This window comes from Panthera pardus, unplaced genomic scaffold (genome assembly GCF_024362965.1).
Source record: "Panthera pardus isolate Hobbes unplaced genomic scaffold, ASM2436296v1 HiC_scaffold_23, whole genome shotgun sequence".
NCBI classification, from domain to species: domain Eukaryota; kingdom Metazoa; phylum Chordata; class Mammalia; order Carnivora; family Felidae; genus Panthera; species Panthera pardus.
The window spans coordinates 5182831-5202210 of record NW_026526799.1 but is presented as its reverse complement, the minus strand read 5'-3'; positions in this window follow the sequence as shown (position 1 = coordinate 5202210).

Below are 19380 nucleotides of genomic sequence, written 5' to 3'. Positions count from 1 at the left end.
GAGGGCTCGTTTCTTGCATCACAAGCCTTTGAGCAACTTATTGCCATCGTAAGTAGTCTAGAAACTCCAGGAGGCATAAGAAGAGGTTGCCAAAGACTCTACAGTGAAGGGGTTTCTGAGGGCATTAATGGGAGTGCCCGCTGATTTTAATTTGGAAGTAAAACTTGTAAATGAGGAGTATGTCGCCACCAGCCCCCCAAAGGACTAAAAGGTACAGGAACTATATGTCCGCAATGAGCGTGTCAAATGAGTCTCCTTGGAGAAAGATGTCATCATGGCATACCTGTGCTCCTGGTGGACACGGTGAAGATCTTATCTGCACAGACTGCATGCAGTGGCAAATCTGTTGAGGCTCCCCATGCCTGGAAAAGCTACGTTGTGTCCCCTCCGAGGTGAAGGCAGGGCACAGATGAGAGGCTGTTGAAACGGGGATTCGATGTAATGTATTAGCCACATTTATAAGAGCAAAATATAAACCCATTACTGACTGGATAGATTCAGTAAATTTATTTTTGAGAACGAGTGAGAGTGAGCACAAGTTGGGGAAAGAGGCGGGGAGGGGGGAGAGAGGGGGAGAGAGAGAGAGAGAGAGAGAGAGAGAAAATCTTAAACAGGCTCCACGTTCAGCACAGAGCCCCACTTGGGGCTCAATCCCATGACCCTGGCAACACGACTTGAGCCAAAATCAAGACTTGAAATGCTCAACCGACTGAGCCACCCAGGCGCCCCTAGATTCAGTAATTTTAATAATATTAGATGTTGGGTATGAGGGCCAGAGCATTAATGATGCAGTAACCCACCACGAGTCACCTGTTGTAGACTGAATATTAGTCTCCTTCCAAAGCTGATACATTGAAGCCCCACCCCCACTGGGACTGTATTTGGAGATAAGGCCTTTACGAACACAACTAAGATTAAATGAGTTCATGAGAGGGGCGCCTGGGTGGCTCAGTCGGTTAAGCGTCCAGCTTCAGCTCAGGTCACGATCTCGCGGTCCGTGAGTTCAAGCCCCGCGTTGGGCTCTGGGCTGATGGCTCAGAGCCTGGAGCCTGCTTCCGATTCTGTGTCTCCCTCTCTCCCTGCCCCTCCCCGGTTTGTGCTGTCTCTCTCTGTCTCAAAAATAAATAAAAACGTTAAAAAAAAAAATGAGGTCATGAGGGTGGGCCCCTAGTCCAACAGGACTGGTGGCTTTACAAGAAGAGGAAGAGAGAGATTTCTTTTTCCCTGCACCACACACGCAAGGCCACGTGAGGACACAGTGAGAAGGCCTACAGGCCGGAGAGAGAGGCCTGACCAGAAACTGAATCAGCCAACACCTTGATCTTGGACTTCCCAGCTTCCGTAACTGTGAGAAAATAAATTCCTGCTATTGAAGTCACCCATTCTGTGGTATTTGGTTATGACAACCCAAGCTGACTGATACAGCACCTTTTGTATTTTCCAGGTTTAAGAAACAGGCGAAATTGGCCTGTCAAACGGAGAAGCAGTGGGGATCATCACCCCTTTGTTAATTAGGTTTTAATCCTTGAAGGCCCTACTGTAACTTACATTGGGCCATAATAGCTATTTCAACTAAGGGGTGTCTGGAGTCCAGTGTATCGAGCCAATCTGTAACTGCTAACGATTTAGTTTGTTGGGTTTTCAAAAAATGTTTATTTATTTTGAGAGCCAGAGAGAGAGCACACACAAATGAGTGGGGGAGGGTCAGAGAGAGAGAGAGAGAGAACCCAAGCAGGCTCTGCACTGTCAGTGCGGAGCCTGGCTCGGGGTTAGATCTCTCGAAACACGAGATCACGACCTGACCTGAAATCAAGAGTCAAACGCTTACCCAACTGAGCCACCCCGGTGCCCCAGCCAAGGATTTAGTTTTAATTTATTGTTGATTGCATTAGAGCGTGTGTGTCCAATATGGCATATTTTTAGGGCAATGGGTATTCTGACTATGGAAAATTTAGGCAAGGCTATAAAGTGAGACATTCCTAAGTTTTGTTTTGTTTTTTTTTCCTCTAGCTTATATTTAATTACTTTCTTAAGATTATAGCAGGCACGATGTTTAAGTTTAGTGGAATCTCTGGCTCTAACTACAATTTGAGCCCCAGTATTAAAACCATAAAGTTTTGTCAATTGGTACATTTTGCAACTGCTAGAGTTAATTTAGAGCTTGGGCTGCAGACACACAAAAGACAATCATCCCTGTTTTTATCTTTTTGTTATACAAATTGTTTTAGTATGTAAGTTTTTCGTACATAAACTTTGGATTTCCAATTGGGTCAAATTAAGGAAATGTCTTTTAGTTAGATATCATGTATACATATGTAAAGTATCTGTTATACATTTGTGTTAAAATATTATATAGATACATAATCTATTTAGTTACCTTTTATTTTCTCCCTCTGCATCTAGGGATGTTTTGTTCTTTTTTCTCTGCCTACCGTTTTTCTCCTGTTTCAGGCTTCTAGCTGCCCAAAAGAGTGGTTTCTAGTTTCTGTCTCCAGCTGGTAAGAGGAAAGACGGAGAGAGAAGAGCCCCAATGTTTCCACAACCTAACCTGTCCCCTTCTTGGAGGATTCCCAACACACATCTTTTTTTTCCTCTTAAAATCTTTTAGGGGCGCCAGACCTTGTTTTTTGGCTCAGGTTATGACCTCACAGTTTGTGAGTTCAATCCTGCTTGGGATTCTCTCTCTCTCTCTCTCAAAATAAATAAATAAACTTAAAAAAAAATCTTTCAGAACAGCCAGACAGCTGTATCTCTAGATAGGTAAAGTTTTTCCTTTTTTTTTTTTCCCTGTCTCCTGGCTGTCCCAGACCTTTCCCTGCTCACCACCCCCCCCCACCTCCTCTGTTTTGCTTTTGAATGTTTACCTGATAAAGTCCTAGTCTGAATAATTCCAGCAGGATTGGGGGCATAGGGGCTGTCCCTAGATGTCTGGCCCCAAACCCTGGGTTGATCTAGGGCAGGGGAAATATTGGCAAGGGATCGAGGGTTATATAAAGGAGGGGCCTGTGGGTGTGGGCGTAGGACAGGCGGGAGGGTTTGAGTAGGACTTTCAGAGCTTGCAAAAGCAGCATCGCACGCGAGATGTAAACAACTTTGGCTGTTCGGGCGGGCCTGTGGTTAGGAGATGTCAGGCACTCAAATACAGAATCCAGAAACACGGTTCGAGCAGCGCTTCTCCACGCTGGGACACTCTCCAAGACGCTAGTGTGTCACCGCGGCCACGTGTGTGTTGGGCATACCATAAGAGCTTCCAGGCATGAAAAAGCTCCCCCCTCCCCCCCCAAAACCCCAAAGGCAACAAAAGAGAACCTTCCGCGGTAAACATCTGTCGTTTTCACCCGTGGAGGACCGTCTGTTCGCCGCATCTCGATATCCCTTCGGAGAGCCACCCCTTCCGACTCCCAAGCCACGCGGCTCTGGCCGTTGTGGGAATGGCTTCTCACGCCTGGAGCCCCAGAGGCGGTCACGTGACTTCCTCCTGGCCAATCAGCATCTCCCGCTGTCTAGGCCTCCGTGATTGGTTCAGGGATGGGCCCGTGGTTCCAGCCGGTCGGTTGCTAGAATGTACTGGGAGCAGCGCAGGCGTCCCCTTTCTGGTGGGGTTGTCAACCTGTTAGGGTGTCATCTTGGAGCTGGGACTGCGAAGGGGGCACCAGGTGGAGGAGGAGTGGGAGCTAGCCTGGGAAAAAACCACCACAGAGGAGAGTACAGGCAAGATAGGGAAAGAAACTGGGTTCTGATTGGATTGTCCGACGCCCTGGATCCTGCAGTGCGATCAAGTTCATGAGATGTTAAGTTCCCTTTCATACTTAAAAAATTTGCAAGGTGCAAACTATAGGCATAATATACTACTGTTTATGTAATAATACGAGGGGAAAGTAGTGTTTCTATGTATCGGCTTGCAAATGCATTTAATTTTTTCTGATAAGAAACTAATAATCAAAGATACCTGTTGTGGAACGGTAACTCAATAAATGGGGGAAAGAATCGTAGAAAGACTTCTCTGTATATCCTTTTCTATCTTTCGACATTTACACATCTGAGAGTGTTACCCATTCATAGTATTAAATACAGACTTCTAAAAATACAAAAACTAGAGGCTGCAATGGTATTTTATAAACCTTAGGAAGAACAAATCCTATTACATCAACAACATTGAATTTCCAAAGTATGTTCTAGTAAGATAAGTATATTTACACTCCTAATCACTCAGGAGCAAAGTAAAAAACATTAACAGTTAAGAGACCAAATAGATGAAGCAAGATCTCAACTGAATTTAAGGTTAGGGGTGCCTGCTGGCTCAGTCAATCAAGATGCAACCCATGATCTAGGGTCGTGAGTTTGAGGCCCACATTGGGTGTAGAAATTACTAAAAAAATAAATAAAAATTTAAAAATAAGTAAATAAAGTTAAGGTTATGTATACACAGCCTGCCTTGTGTTATGTTTGCTGAGAAGATTTAGGAAGCTTTCTGAGATATCCAGTGATAACTGCAAAGTTCTTCCAGAATATTCGGTGTTATCCACAAGGAACTTCTGTCTCGGAGTAGGATGTAGTAGGTATCAGTACGTCATCATTCCTGCTGCAGCAATTGGGGGAGAAGGATAAGCTACAAAAATCATATATATTTGTTTAAGTTTATTTATTTATTTTTGAGAGAGAGAGAGAGCGCGCCCGCGCGCGGGGTGTGGGGGGGCAGAGGAGACAGAGACGCAGAATCCAAAGCAGGCTCAGGCTCCATGAGCCCCATATGGGGCCTGAACCCACGAACCGGGAGATCACGACCTGACCGAAGTTGGATGCTCAACCAGCTGAGCCACCCAGGCACCCCTCCCCGACACATCACATTTTTAAAGACATCAAAGAGCAGTGGAAAACAGAGAAGGAAGAGCCCATTCTGGGTGAGCTGAGATTGTTGGTCATTTTTTCCCTGGGTCATTTGTGAAGTCTGGTCATAGGCTAACGACTGGGCTTGGTTTACACTGAACTGTTGAGGCCACTCAGGCTATTGTTACAGGCTAGAATCTAGATATGAGGCTCTTTTGCCCACGGGATATTTGGTAAGTGCTGGGGTAGACTGGGGGCAGGGGATAGGGGAGGGCCTGGCTGGGGCCTTGGCTGGAAAGGCAGGGTAAGATCTGCATTCTCTTAGTGTTTAGAAGGCTGAGTCCCGCTAAAGGGAAGGGCCTGCAACAAACACAAGGCAGATCTCATTCTCATGGTAATTAAAAACAGGGGTGGACAGAGTCTAACTAAAGTTGCCACTCACTTCAACTCAGCTCCATTCTGATTGGGTTGAGGCATCATCCCTTTAAGCTATGGTGCCTTCCGGAGGATGGGTAAACCCTCCGGGGGAAATATAATTAACTTCAACTTCTGTGACTCTTTTATACACAATATTTGGCATATAATAGAACATTATAAGTCATCGAAAAAGCAGGTTATCGTAGACTGAACATTGGCCTCCCCAAGATATGTCTGTCCTAATTCCTGGAGCCTGTGAATGTAGAGACTTTGCAGATGTGATTAAGGATTTTAAGATGGAGACATTATCCTGGTTTATCCAGGGGGACCCAATAAAAGCACAGGGGTCCTTATAAGGAGGCAGGAGGGTCGTAGTCAGTAGAAGGAGGCATTAAGATAGAAGCAGTTAAGTTGGAGTTATGGGGAGACGGGATCACAAGTCAAGGAATGCAGGTCCCCCGAGAAGCTGGAAAACACAAAACTGGATGCTTCCTTGGAGCTTCCAGAAGCAACCAGCTCTGCCAATACCTCGACTTTAGCCCCACGAGACTGATTCTGGACCTCTGACCTCCGGAACTGTAAGATAATAAATCATCATTGTCTTAGACCACTACATTTGTGGTCATTTCTTATAGCAGCAATAGGAAACTGATACAGCAGGGCAATGCACCTGATCATCAAGAGGGGAAAAGTGAGGCAACAAAAGTAGACCCACATCTAATCTGGATGTCAAGGATTTAAAATAACTATTTAAGGGGCGCCTGGGTGGCTCAGTCGGCTAAGCGTCCGACTTCGGCTCAGGTCATGATCTCGCAGTCCGTGGGTTCGAGCCCCGCGTCGGGCTCTGTGCTGACAGCTCAGAGCCTGGAGCCTGTTTCAGATTCTGTGTCTCCCTCTTTCTCTGACCCTCCCCTGTTCATGCTCTCTCTCTGTCTCAAAAATAAATAAATGTTAAAATAAATAAATAAATAAATAAAATAACTATTTAAATATGTTAAAGAAAATACTGGGGGCAACGGACAAAATGGGGACCAGATGGGGAATTTCAACAGAGAACTGGAATCTGTAAAAGCCAAATGAACATTCCAGAATGGACACATGTAACATCTGAAATAAAGAATTCCGATGGGCTGAGCGGCAGAGTTGGACACAGCAGAGGCAAGAGGTTGGTAAACTTGAAAACGGGCCAATGGGAAATATCCAAACGAAAGTACAGAAAGATAAAGTAGCAAGAACAATGTTAACTGCAAAGAATATAATATTTGGCTAAGAAGATTATTCATTCCTTTAATCTTAGAACGTTTGTTGTAGAAAAGAAAACGGAATTTGTGTATTTAAACTAAAAAGAAACTCACTTTATAAATCATATTGTAGATTCTCCTATTAGCCTCCTGGATCTAGTAACATAAAATAAAGCTTCTAGCAGTTTCGACTCTAAAAACTGAATTTGTTTTCACATTTGTAGAATGGAGGTGGTGGTGCACGTCTCACAGGATTAGGATGAGAATTAAGCGACACGAGGCCCTTAGCATAAGGCCTGGCACAGAGTAAATGCCCACTGGGGACATCTGCCCTGTCACGTGTCGTGAACTCCCATCACATGAAATGAGGTTAAATGAGGTAATGGATATAAAGTGCTCTGTCAAGTCCTTACAAACGGTGGTGTTTCCTATCATAGCATGAATCTCAGTTTACCAACTCAGGTGTGTGATAAATGGTATTTTCTTTATTTAAAAAAAGTGGTTTTTTAAATATTTATTCATTTTTAAGAGACAGAGCAGAGACAGAGCATGAGTGGGGCAGGGGCAGAGAGAGAGGGAGACACAGAACCCGAAGCAGGCTCCAGGCTCTGAGCTGTCAGCACAGAGCCCGACACGGGGCTCGAACTCATGAGCAGTGAGATCATGACCTGAGCGGAAGTCGGACGCTTAACCGACCGAGCCACCCATTTGCCCCTAGAATTCTGTCTTCTTATAGGTGTAGGCCCCTGGAAATTTTGGGACTATAGGATCCCCCCCTTTATCTCTAGGGAGTATGTTCCAAAACCACCCCCACCAAGGGATGCCTGAAACCACGGATAATTCTGAACCCATAAACTATTTTTTCCTGTACAAACATACATACATACTTAGGGTACAGTTTCATTTATAAATTCAGTAAGAGATTAACAACAACAATAATAAAATAGAACCATCTAACAATGTACTGTAATAAAAGTTATGTGAATGTGGTCTCTCTCTCTCTCTCTCTCTCAAAATACCTTATTGTACTGTTCTCGCCCTTCCTCCTGTGAGGATGTGACATAAAACGCCTACATGATGAGGTGAAGGGAGGTGAGTGACGTAGGCACCCTGACGTGGCGTTCGCCTACGCCCTCCGCTTCTGAACTGCGCTGCCCGTGGATAACTTAAACCGTGGAAAACGAAACCGCGGATAAGGGGGGCCTACTGTATCGTTTTCTCCTCTCATTACCGCTTCATCTCTCATCGGAGCCAATAAACAGAGAACTGGCTTAGATGGATGAAGAAGGGCAGGAGGGAGGATATAACAAGAAAATAAGAATACATCCCGGAAGGGTTCCAGTGATGGTGTCGTCCGGGTACCAGATTAGCCTTCCTGCCATAAAGCAACCGTGACACTGGACAAAAGATACGAGCAGCCATTCTCAGGCTCTGAACAACAGGTAGTGCATGACACTGATCTCAGAGGGGGAACAGGAGATAGACCCCAAATCGTCTTGGCTGTCTGCTGGGGAACAGGTTTCCAACCCCATCGTGGCACACGGTGGTGCCCGGCTGTGTTGAGGAAGCAGAGATCACGGTCCAGGGCTGCCGAAGCAGCTTCAAGCTACAGGTCATGGCACTGGAAGGGACGCTGCTTCATGTGTGGGGGGCAGAAATCTCTGTGGGAGGTCCCCCGTGAGCCGCTGGCTGACAGCTGGGACGCTCGTGTGTAGGGAAAGGCTACGCGGGGCTTCCGGCGAGAGGCTGCTACAGGGCTGAGAATTAAACAGATCCTGGACGTCTGGCAGACAACTGAACCTAGAGCACCTCCAGGGTATCATCCGCAGGGGCCACTAAGCAATCTAAAATCCCTACACAGGCAAGAAAACAGGACAGTGTGACCCAGATGAAAAACAACAAACAGTCGGTAGAAACTGACCTCAAGATGGTCCAGATGTTGGATTTAGCAAAGACTCTAAGTAGTATAAGTATGTCCAAAGATGTAAGAGAGAGTTACGTTCCAAAGAACTAAAAGAAAATATGGTCAGAATGAGCGTGCCAATGGGAAACCGAGACCAGCAGGTAAGGAGATCCAGGGATCTAAGCGCTCTCAAATTGATCTACCCAATCCTCATTATCTTAGACCCTCCTTCGCTCCTAATTCCTGGGATTCCTGGTTCTTTTGGTGGTTGTTCCTTTTTAGGATTCTGTGGTATAATATAAACTGCGTTGGTTTTTACCGAATCCCACTTCTGGCTCGGGAATGGCTGCTTGGATCTTCTAAGACAATCACCATCCCTCTTCTGTTGTCTGGCCTCCAAAATTGCGTTACCATTGTCTCCTCTGTTCTCCTTGTCCTTGTAGATTTATTGCAGTTTGTTAAAAATCAGTTTACTATGGTTTTAATAAGGGTTTTAGAGGGAATGAATGTAGATGTACGTGTTTCATCCACAGTTACAGCCCGGAACTCCTGCATTAAGTCTTAAAAGTGATTTAAATAGCATAACACTTCCTGGAAACCGTTCTCATCCAATATGTGAACAGCCGTCTGTTGGCCTCCCCCTCACTAAAAGGCCTCAAATGAGATTTCTTAATCTGTCTGTCTTCTTGTGCTCTCAAGGGCCACCAGACCTCTGAAATAAATTAGAGTTATGCTGGTCCCCAGCCCATTACTTGGACATGATAAATCAGGAAGAGGGAGACACTCACTTTCTTCTAAGGAAGCAGCCATCCTCGGGGGGGACCTGCGCTCACCACAATTTTATAAATGCATACCTTCTTAGACACGCCTGGCTTTTGATGACAGCAAATATTAAATTATGCTTCAACTATAAAACCTCTATTGCATCGAACTCAAGCTAACAACATTAAGTGATTTCCTAGGTTTAAAAATCTAAAAGGCTTTTTCTTCCCTTAAACAAGTCCTGCCAGCCCCAGCATTAATTATTCTTGATTCTAGTAAGCACCTCACTCTTTTGCCATGAGAGGCGGGGGGGGGGGGGGGGGGGGGGGGGGAAGTACCTTTGTTGTACAGAGACTGACGGGGACAACTCCCCTTCTGCCTATTATAGTTCTCTATGCGGTTGGTAGCTCCCGACGTGCCTCCAGCCTGTGTTCTGTGACCGGGACATCTATGTGGTTGGAACCTTCTTCCGTTTTTTGTCTTGGCTCCTCTCTCAGTGGCGAGGGGGCTGCTCCACTTCAGGTACAGAACTCCTTCTAAAAACCAAACTATAATCCCTACCTGCTGTCTAAGTATGCCAGTATTCATTTTATGTATCTCGGCTGGCCACATTACCCTTCTACATCGCGCCCAAGCAAAGCCCACACCTTTATCCCCAATTCCAACATACTAAAAAAACCTTATAATTGTGCTCCTGCTTTTTGTACACCCCTCCGTTTGCCTTCACACAACGTTTCTCCCCTCTTTTTTGTTAACAGTATCTTGATTTCGTGCAAACATCTATGTACCTCCCGCCTCCCCTAGAAACTGGCTCAGGGGCAAATTTCGATTAGTTGGGTATCATTTCCCTAGACGAGATTGTTCAGACTTCTTTTTTTGTCGGTGGTAGGTTTTTTTTTTTTTTTAGGTTTATTTATGTATTTTGAGAGGGAGAGAGAGAGAGAATGAATGAGTGGGGAAGGGACAGAGAGGGAGAGAGAGAATCTCCTGGGGAGACTTCTGAGAAAGGTTTCCTCCTTCCCAAAAACAGACGCCCAGGAAGAGTCATCCTCTTTTGCTGATCACTGTTGGGTCTGAGTGTGGCACCTCGAGCAACAGCAGCCTTCTCGTGACTGAGACAGAATCTAGCCTGGGGAGAGGAGAGGAGACAGATGAAAGACTTTGGGTCCTCCATGACGTCCCCAATTATACTAACCACGGAGCCTTCCCCCCCTCAGGGAATCTTGTTCAATAAAATACTCTTAATTTTTAAAGCCAAAGCGAAGTTGAGTCCACTAGATTTTTTCTCTTTGGCCCTTCGGGTCCACTGTCCACTCCTCTCTGAATCAGGAAGTTGGGTTTGCCGATGGCGTGCATCAGCGGCAGATCGACGTGGAGGGATAGAGAGCAGTTTCCATAACCACCCCTTCCCTTTGCCCTTCCAGGTATGAGGGTAGCTTCCCTCTGTTGCTAGCTCCCCTCCCCGTTGGCTTCTGGAACCCTGCTCAAACTTCCGTAATCCCTCCATTAGCCTCTCTGAAACGTCCCCTTTCCAGTGTGTCGCCTCTTTTCTGTTGGGATCCTGCCTGATACATCGGGTTTTCAACTGATGTAGGCACCGTTCACCTGACAGAGCCTGTAATGGCCTCAAAGACATTTTACTGTCATCTTTTACACGGATGGATCTGTTCATTGGTTTCAGTTCGTGAGGCAGGGTAATGTCCCCTTTGATGTCTGCCGTCTGCACAGGCGATGGGCTGTTTTCATCAACACACTACTCTTCTAATAAATTTGCCAATATTTTTATTGGCACCAGATGACTTTGGGGTTGTTCATATTTGTGGCCAATTGGGAAAACAACGAAGAGAAATAAATCTCCAAGTGTCTTTAGATTAAGGACATGTTATGCCTTACAACTGTCTTCTGAAGAAACCTTGTGAGATGCTCCCGCTGGAAATGCTTTGGCTGCTGCAACCATTTCTCTCCTCTCAGGCCATCGTGTGGTTTTCCTCACCCACCAACCAGACTCCTCCAACATCTCTCCTGGAAATTGCTCTGCTCCAAACCAGGCCCCCATGGTCTTCACCCAGCTCACCCTGGGTATTCCCCAGATGGCCACTTGATGGCGTCCAAGAATCTTCTCCCTCATTTCCCTCACATGATCCAGGAATGGCTCACATGCATAAAGGGGGTGTGACAAAGAAGTCTGATAAAGTTATTGATGTGTTTTGACATGTTCCATTGTGGATCATAGCGCTATCATACCTGCCATTAAAAAACAAATTTTTTTTAAAGGTTTATTCATTTGAGAGAGAGAGACAGATAGACAGAATGTGAGCAGGGGAGGGGCAGAGAGAGGGAGACACAGAATCTGAAACAGGTCCCAGGCTCTGAGCCATCAGCACAGAGCCCAACGCAAGGCTCGAATGCACGAACCGCGAGATCATGACCTGAGCCAAAGTTGGATGCTTGACCGACTGAGCCACCCGGGCGCCCCTTGTGCCTGCCATTTTAAAAGCATACAATGGAAGGCACAATCCACAACACTATTATTCTGTTTCATTTCATCCAGATGAAGAAGTCTTGATCACATAAATAGGAATGTATGTTTACAGGATATGTAGAAATATCACCATATGCAAAATATAATATACTATTGTCATCAAAGACCTGTGGAAGGTTTCACATTCAGATGTAAATACGCCTGTTCTTTAATATAATGGGACACACACTTTAGAGGTCGTACTGAAAAGGAAGTCTGTGAAGCCTCTCAGAAACAGCAAGAAAGTCACTGTAGGGGCGCCTGGGTGGCTCAGTTGGTTAAGCGTCCAACTTCGGCTCAGGTCACGATCTCGCAGTCCGTGAGTTCGAGCCCCACGTCAGGCTCTGGGCTGATGGCTCGGAGCCTGGAGGCTGCTTCCGATTCTGTGTATCCCTCTCTCTCTGCCCCTCCCCCGTTCATGCTCTGTCTCTCTCTGTCCCAAAAATAAATAAACGTTAAAAAAAAATAAAAAAAAAAAAAGAAAGTCACTGTAGACTTTCAGCATGAGGGGGTAAAGTGACAAAGTAGGATTTTGAAAACTAAATTGTCCGAGGTATGTGCAGATACCTGAATCAAACAGCCTAGATCGTGCCCTTAGTTCTGGCAAGTATAAGACGCATAGCTATCAAAGAGACAAGACTTTCTCATCTTGAAATATTAACAGGTTGAGCCGTAAAACTTCCCGCTATACTTCCAGGGGCACCCGCTTTAAAAACATCATATATTAAATGCCATTCTACTAAAGTAGGTGCAAAGCATTGTTTTTAAAAGGTTGTCAAGGTCTTCCGTTTGTAAGTGACCTAAGATAGCAAATGCTGTTGTGACTCAGCCTGTATCTACTGGATCCCTCTGATTCTGATTCCAATTCCAACCTGTGTTGTTTTTGCCCACACCAAGTGATTCTCTGCATCACCAGCTGTCCTACAAGTCAACTCAATTCTGACACTCTCTGCCTGGAGATGACATCGGATCCCACGGGTTAAGGTGAAGTCCTACAAGACTGTCCCACTCTTCAGATGCCAATCATAAGTTGGCACCTGGGGCGTCTGACCAAGCATTATAGACTGGAGGTCCCCACGGCCCCCTCCTTGGGTTCGGTTAATTTGCTAGGGCAGCTCACAGAACTCAAAGAAACATTCTAGATTACCAATTTATTTTTTTAATGTTTATTTTTGAGAGAGAGAGAGAGACAGAGTGCGAGCAGGGGAGGGGCAGAGAGAGAAGGAGACACAGAAACTGAGGCAGGCTCCAGGCTCTGAGCTGTCAGCACAGACCCTGACCCGGGGCTTGAACCCACAAACTGTTAGATCATGACCTGAGCCAAAGTCAGACACTTAACCGACTGAGCCACCCAGGCACCCCAATTACCAATTTATTATAAAAGGATATACAGTAACTCAGAAAGAGCTATGTGGGACCCAAGGAATTTAACAAAAATCCCCTACCCCTGGACAAGCAGAGCAAGACTAACTCCATTTTGTGCTACACCCACCATCTCATGTATAACCCCCACATGACCTGCTTATTGCCTAAGACACTCCCCCACCCTAGTCAAGCTGCTGAGCACACCCTTACTGGAAACCGGCTCAAATAGGAATGCAGAACCCCTAACCGCCAGAGAATGTAAACCCCGCCTTTTGCCCCCCAAACTTGCGTGCCAATTCTGACCAGAGTGATAGGCTAGTTCAAACAGTTACTGTAGAGTAAATTGTAATTCAATTACCCCTGCGTGTGGACTGACATGACTATGCAACTTTCTGTGTGTGTTACAATCTCATTGGCCACTGGCCCCTATAAAACTGCTACACCTTTTAACCTAGGGGTCCAAGTCCCTGCTCCGCTGTGTCAGGTATGGTCGGGCCCAAGCTCAAGCTTGCAAATAAACCCTCGTGCGTTTGCATCGGTATCGGCTCCTTTGTGGTCTCTCGGATTCGAAATCGGGGGCATTACAAGCTGCACAGGGCATGGTGTGGGGAAAGGTGCAAAGCTTCCATGGCTTCTCTGAGCACCACTCTCCCCAAATCTACACATGTTCACCAACCTGGAAGCTCTCCGAACCCCATACTTTTGGGTTTATATGAAGGCTTCATTACACAGGCATGATGGATAAAATTATTAGCCACTGGCAGCTGATTCAACCTCCAGCCCTTGCATGGAGGTCGGTGGGGAGGGGTGGGACCGAACCCTCTCATCACAAAGTTGGTTCCCCTGGCCACAGCCCACCCTTAGGAAGACCCAGGGGCTTTCCAAGTCGCTTCATTCACATAGCTTTAAAAGACGCCTTTATCACTCTCATCACTTAGAAAATCCCCAGGATTTTAGGAGCTCTGTGCCAGGAACAGGGACAAAGACCAAATATGTGTATTTCTTACTATAAATCACAACAGCACAATCCCTTTCACCATTTCTGTTCTGTGACCCCCCGGCTTCTGTGCCCTTCATTTCCAGTGGTTTCTATCTGTGACAGTTAGAGGCTCTCCCTCGGGCTGCTTTGCACACCAGCACACAAAGATTGCCAGGACTGCCTGGGAGTTTAAGCACACCTACTCCAAGTTGCATCTGGGGCTACTGACCGGCACAGGGGCATGAGGAGGGACAGACTCCAAGGCATACTCTACTCTTCAGAACTCCCGTCTCTATCTATTGGTGCTTGGCCAACATCATACTCTCGATGGCTTCTTACCTGTCCTATGTCTTTCCCCCAGTCCTTCCCTTGTTCCTCCCCAGAGCACTTCCTTAATACCCTGTGCGCACGACTTCCGTCTCAGTATTTGCTTTTGGGAACCCAACCTGAGAAACCAACATCTCTATAAACCATGCTGCCGTGTATATGGCCTTACGTAGGGATGCACATCAAAGTCCACCAGAAAAAACTGTCCTGAAACATTGCAGAAAGTCTTTGGCTTTGAATCCATTACTGCAGAAAGAAATCTGCTGCGGTGTAGGGAGGGAGGGGAGTATAGAGGGGCAGAGTAATAAGGCCTCTGGCTTTGTCCCTGACCCAAACAGGAGCTGCCAGGGAAAGGCCCACTGCTGTCCTCTGAGCTTTATGAGGAGCGGTCCCAGGGGCTGTCGGGACTCTGTTCTTCCTGACTGCTATGGAGTGATCCTGGCTTTCTGTTTCAATTTCCTATTCAGTTGAAGATTTGCAACTCCCAAAACAAAGATATATGCCAAACAAGTTTTTTGTTTGTTTGTTTCTTTTAAACTCAGCGTCTCCAGAACTATTGGCCACTCACTGGCTATAATGTGCTCACTCATCATCTCTGTCCACGTCTGTGTCCACAACACTGCAGAATATGCTGGTTTTGTTTAAGGACACATGGAGCCTTCCCCAAGATAAACCATACGTTAGAGCATTAAATAAATAAATAAATAAATAAATAGTATTAAAAGATTGACATCTTAAAGAGCATGTTCTCTGATAACAATGGAATTATATTATAAAGGTTAGACAAAAATTAACCAAGTAAATTTGAAGATCTAATGGGCTTCATTATATGATTCATGCTTCGGGCAGCGTTCCTTCTAGCAAGTAGAGGGGAGCTCCACGGGGGTACAGAAAAGGGAGGGTTTTTAAAGGTAGAGCGGGAGTGGAAAAAAGGAAATTAGTAGCAAAGAATCCACTCTTTCAGGCAAGGTTACCCTCCTAAGGCGAAGGGAAGGAATCTGTCGGTGAGTTTCCCAGTGCTGATCAGGAACTCTCCATGCTGACTTGTTAAAGGTTACATTTCTGGGGGGCAGAAATTGCAGATGGGTTAGGGCTTAAGTCTCAATTTACTGCCTTAGGACCTTAACCTAAGCGATACTATTTTGGGCCTGTGGTTTTCTTTTGAACAGAAATAATAACAAAAAGAAATCTAGAAGAGCTTCCGGTATTTGGAAACTAAGCAACGTGCTACTAAAAAATTCACAAATCAAAGAAAAATCCACAAGGAAAAATTTTAAATATTTTAAGCTAAAAGAGAAGGAAAATACAACATACTTGCAGGTAAAGCTATGTTTAGAGGAATATTTATGGTTTTATTTATGCTTTAGTACAGAAGAAGAAAAGTTTTGAGTCAATGATCTAACTTTCCACCTTAAGTAGCTAGAGAAAGAACAAATTAAGCCCAAAGTAACAAGGAGAAAGGAGATAATAAAAACAAGAGTAGAAATCAGTGAAATAGAAAACCAACAAAAAATAGAGAAAACCAAAAGTTGGTTCTTGGAAAAGATGAATAAAATTGATAAACCCTGTAAAGATTTAGAAAAAGAGACAGAGAGAGAGAGAGAGAGAGAGACAGAAAAGAAAAGTGAGGTCAGGGTAGATTTAGACACATAGATAAATGGAAGAGAATAGAGAGCCCAGAAATAAACTCACAACTACATGGTCAATGAATCTACAACAGCAGAGGCAAGAATATACAAGGGGGAGAAGACAGTCTCAATAAACGGTGCCGGGAAAACTGAACAGCTCCGTGAAAAAGAATGAAATCGGACCACTTTCTTACATCACACACAAAAATAAACTCAAAATGGATTAAAGACCCAATGTGCTACATAAAACCATAAAACTCCTAGAAGAAAACACAGGCAGTAATTTCTTTGACATCGGCCATCGCACCCTGTCTCTAGATATGTCTCCCCAGGCAAGAAAAACAAAAGAGAGAAAAAAAAAAAAAAACAAAACGATCAGAACTACACCAACATAAAAAGCATTTGCACGGTGAAGGAAATCCTCGACAAAATGAAAAGGCCAGGGACTGAATGGGAGAAGGTATTTGCAAACAATCCATCTGATAAGGGGTTACTATTCAAAATATATAAAGAACTGCTACAACTCAACACTAAAAAGCCCCACAAATAATCTGATTACAAATGGGCAGAGGACCTGGATAGACGGGTTTTCTTTTCCAAAGAAGACACACACGTGCCCAAAAGGCACATGAAAACATGCTCAAAATGACTCATCATCAGGGAAATGCAGACAAAAACTACAATGAGATATCATTTCACACCCGTCAGAATGGCTAAAATCAACAACACAAGAAACAACAGGTGTTGGTGAGGATGTGGAGAAAAAGGAACCAACCCTCGTGCACGGTGGGTGGGAACGCGCACTGTTGCAGCCACTGCGGAAAACAGTATGGGGGCTCCTCAAAAAGTTAAACATAGAATTACTGTATGATTCAGCCATTGCACTAATGGGTATATACCCAAGGAAAGCGAAAACACTAATTCAAAAAGATACACGCACCCCTGGTTTATTGCAGCATTATTTACAAGAGCCAAGATAGAGAATCAACCCAAGTGTCCACCGACAGGTGAATGAACCCAGAAGATGTGGTGTCCCCCCCGCCACACACAGGAATATCACTCAGCCATTTTTTAAAAAAGAACGAGATTGTGCCATTTGTGATAACGTAGTTGAACCTAGAGGGTACAATGCCAATTGAAATAAGTCAGAAAAAGAAATGCCGTATGATTTCACTTCTATATGGAATCTAAAAAACAAAACAAACAAACAAAAGGCAACAACAGACTCGTAAACACAGAGAACAGAAGGATGACTGCCAGAGGGAAGGGGCTTGGGGGATGATCAAAATGGGTAAAGGAGAGAAGGTGGTCCAGCCTTCCAGTTACGGGATGAGTAAGTCACGGGGATAAAAGGGAGGAAAGTCAATCGTGCTGTAATAGCACGGTGTGGTGACGGGTGGTAACTACACTTGGGGTGAGCACAGCATAAGGCAAGGAGATGCTGAATCACTATGTTGTCACTCGAGACTAATGTAACATTGTGTCAACTGTACTTCAGTTAAAAAAAAAAGGGAGGCCCGGCTAAAGGCTCTGTGGTGGTTCCTTGCACTCTTCTTACAGATGTTCCATGTTTGAAGTTACAATTGTTCCCCGCCCCCCACCTTTTCTGCAGTTTTCCTTTCCACGGTTTCAGCTACTCGTGGTCAACCATGGTCCGCAAGCGGATGATCCCCATCAGAAGGTCAGTAGCAGCCTCACGCTATGTCACAATGTCAATGTCGTTCACCCCCCTTCATCTCCTCACGTAAGCGTTTTATCATCTCACGCCATCACAGGCAGAAGCGGGAGGACGGCCCGAGATATTCAGAGACAGAGAGAGACCACATTCACCTAACTTTTATCACAGTGTATGGTTATAATTGTTCTATTTTTTAAATTTGTTAATGTTTATTTATTTTTGAGAGAGACAGAGACACACACACACACACAGACACACACACACAGAGTAGGCACGGGGGAGGGGCAGAGAGAGATGGAGACACAGAATCGGAAGCAGGCTCCAGGCTCTGAGATGTCAGCACAGAGCCCAACGCGGGGCTCGAACCCACCAACCGTGAGACCATGACCTGAGCCCAGGTCGGATGCTTAACCGACTGAACCACCCAGGAGCCCCATAATTGTTCTATTTTTATCATTAGCTTTTGCTGTGAATCTCTTACTGTGCCTAATTTATACATTAAACTTTACCAGAGTTATGGACGTATAGAAAACAAAACATCGGATCTGTAGGGTTTGGTACGATCTGTGCTGTCAGCACCCCCTGGGGGGGGGGTCTTGGAATGTATCTGATCGCGGATAAGGGGCGACCACTGTGTATCAGAAGGAAACTTTAAACAAAGTAGATGAAAGGTACAAACTGGTAATGGGGAGCGGCTCAAGTTTTTGTCAAGAGAGATTGTCTTTTTCTGCTGAATGGAAGACAACGGGAGGGGGAGAAAACTGGGAGGGAATAACAGTGATGGTTGGACCAGCGGAGGGCTGAGCCCTTAGATGCCCCCCAGCGATGCCCTTAGCTGCTGGGTCCGGGGCGCTGCCTTTCCGACCTGCGTTTTCTGAGGTTTCTTCTCCAGTCTGCGTACCCTTCTGGACCTTTATTGCCCCCAACACTTAAACTCCTCTTGCGGTTCTCACCTAAACACCACGGGAAGCCAAGTTTTTTTCTATGGTGTTACAGGGAAGGGGACTGAGTTTTCTGGGAGGGAGAAGACAGGCGTTTAAATTTAGACACGGTGGATGAGAGCAAGTCTCATGCGGCATCTGAATCAGAAATGAGGCAGAGACCCTTCTTTATTCTAAAAGCCAACAGCTGCTCAGAGACAAGCAGATTGAACTACTTCCTCCCTGCTCAGAAACTCTCAAAGTACACACACACACACACACACACACACACGCACGTGCACAAGCTCCTGCACACACACATGCATGTGCATTTATAGACACAGATGGTTGGAAGAACGCGGAAAAGGCACACAAAGAAAAATAATTCATTGATGATGTCGTTTGCAACTCTGGTGCACAGTGACATGATTCGCATCACATGACGTCCTGCGAAAGCATGTTCATGGGTCCAGGCGATTCTCTCAAACCAGGAGGTTAAGGATTACACCGCAGATAATCACCAAGCAACCAATTAAGACAGACTCGTTACTTTTGTAAAACACACACAGAGAGATGTTACTTCTTTTTTTAGATTCTTAGGAAAAATTTCAAACACACAGAAGAACAGTGTAATGATCCCCTCCTCTACCCATCACCCAGACGGAACATTCCAATTACACTGAATTGGAAGAAATCACAACACAGGAAGTCTGCAGTTTGGGATACAGAACAGGGCATAGTTAAATTTAGCTTTGCTGGGAGCTAGCTCCAACTTGATTAATCAGCTAATCAAAGCTCTTTGTCTGATTTCA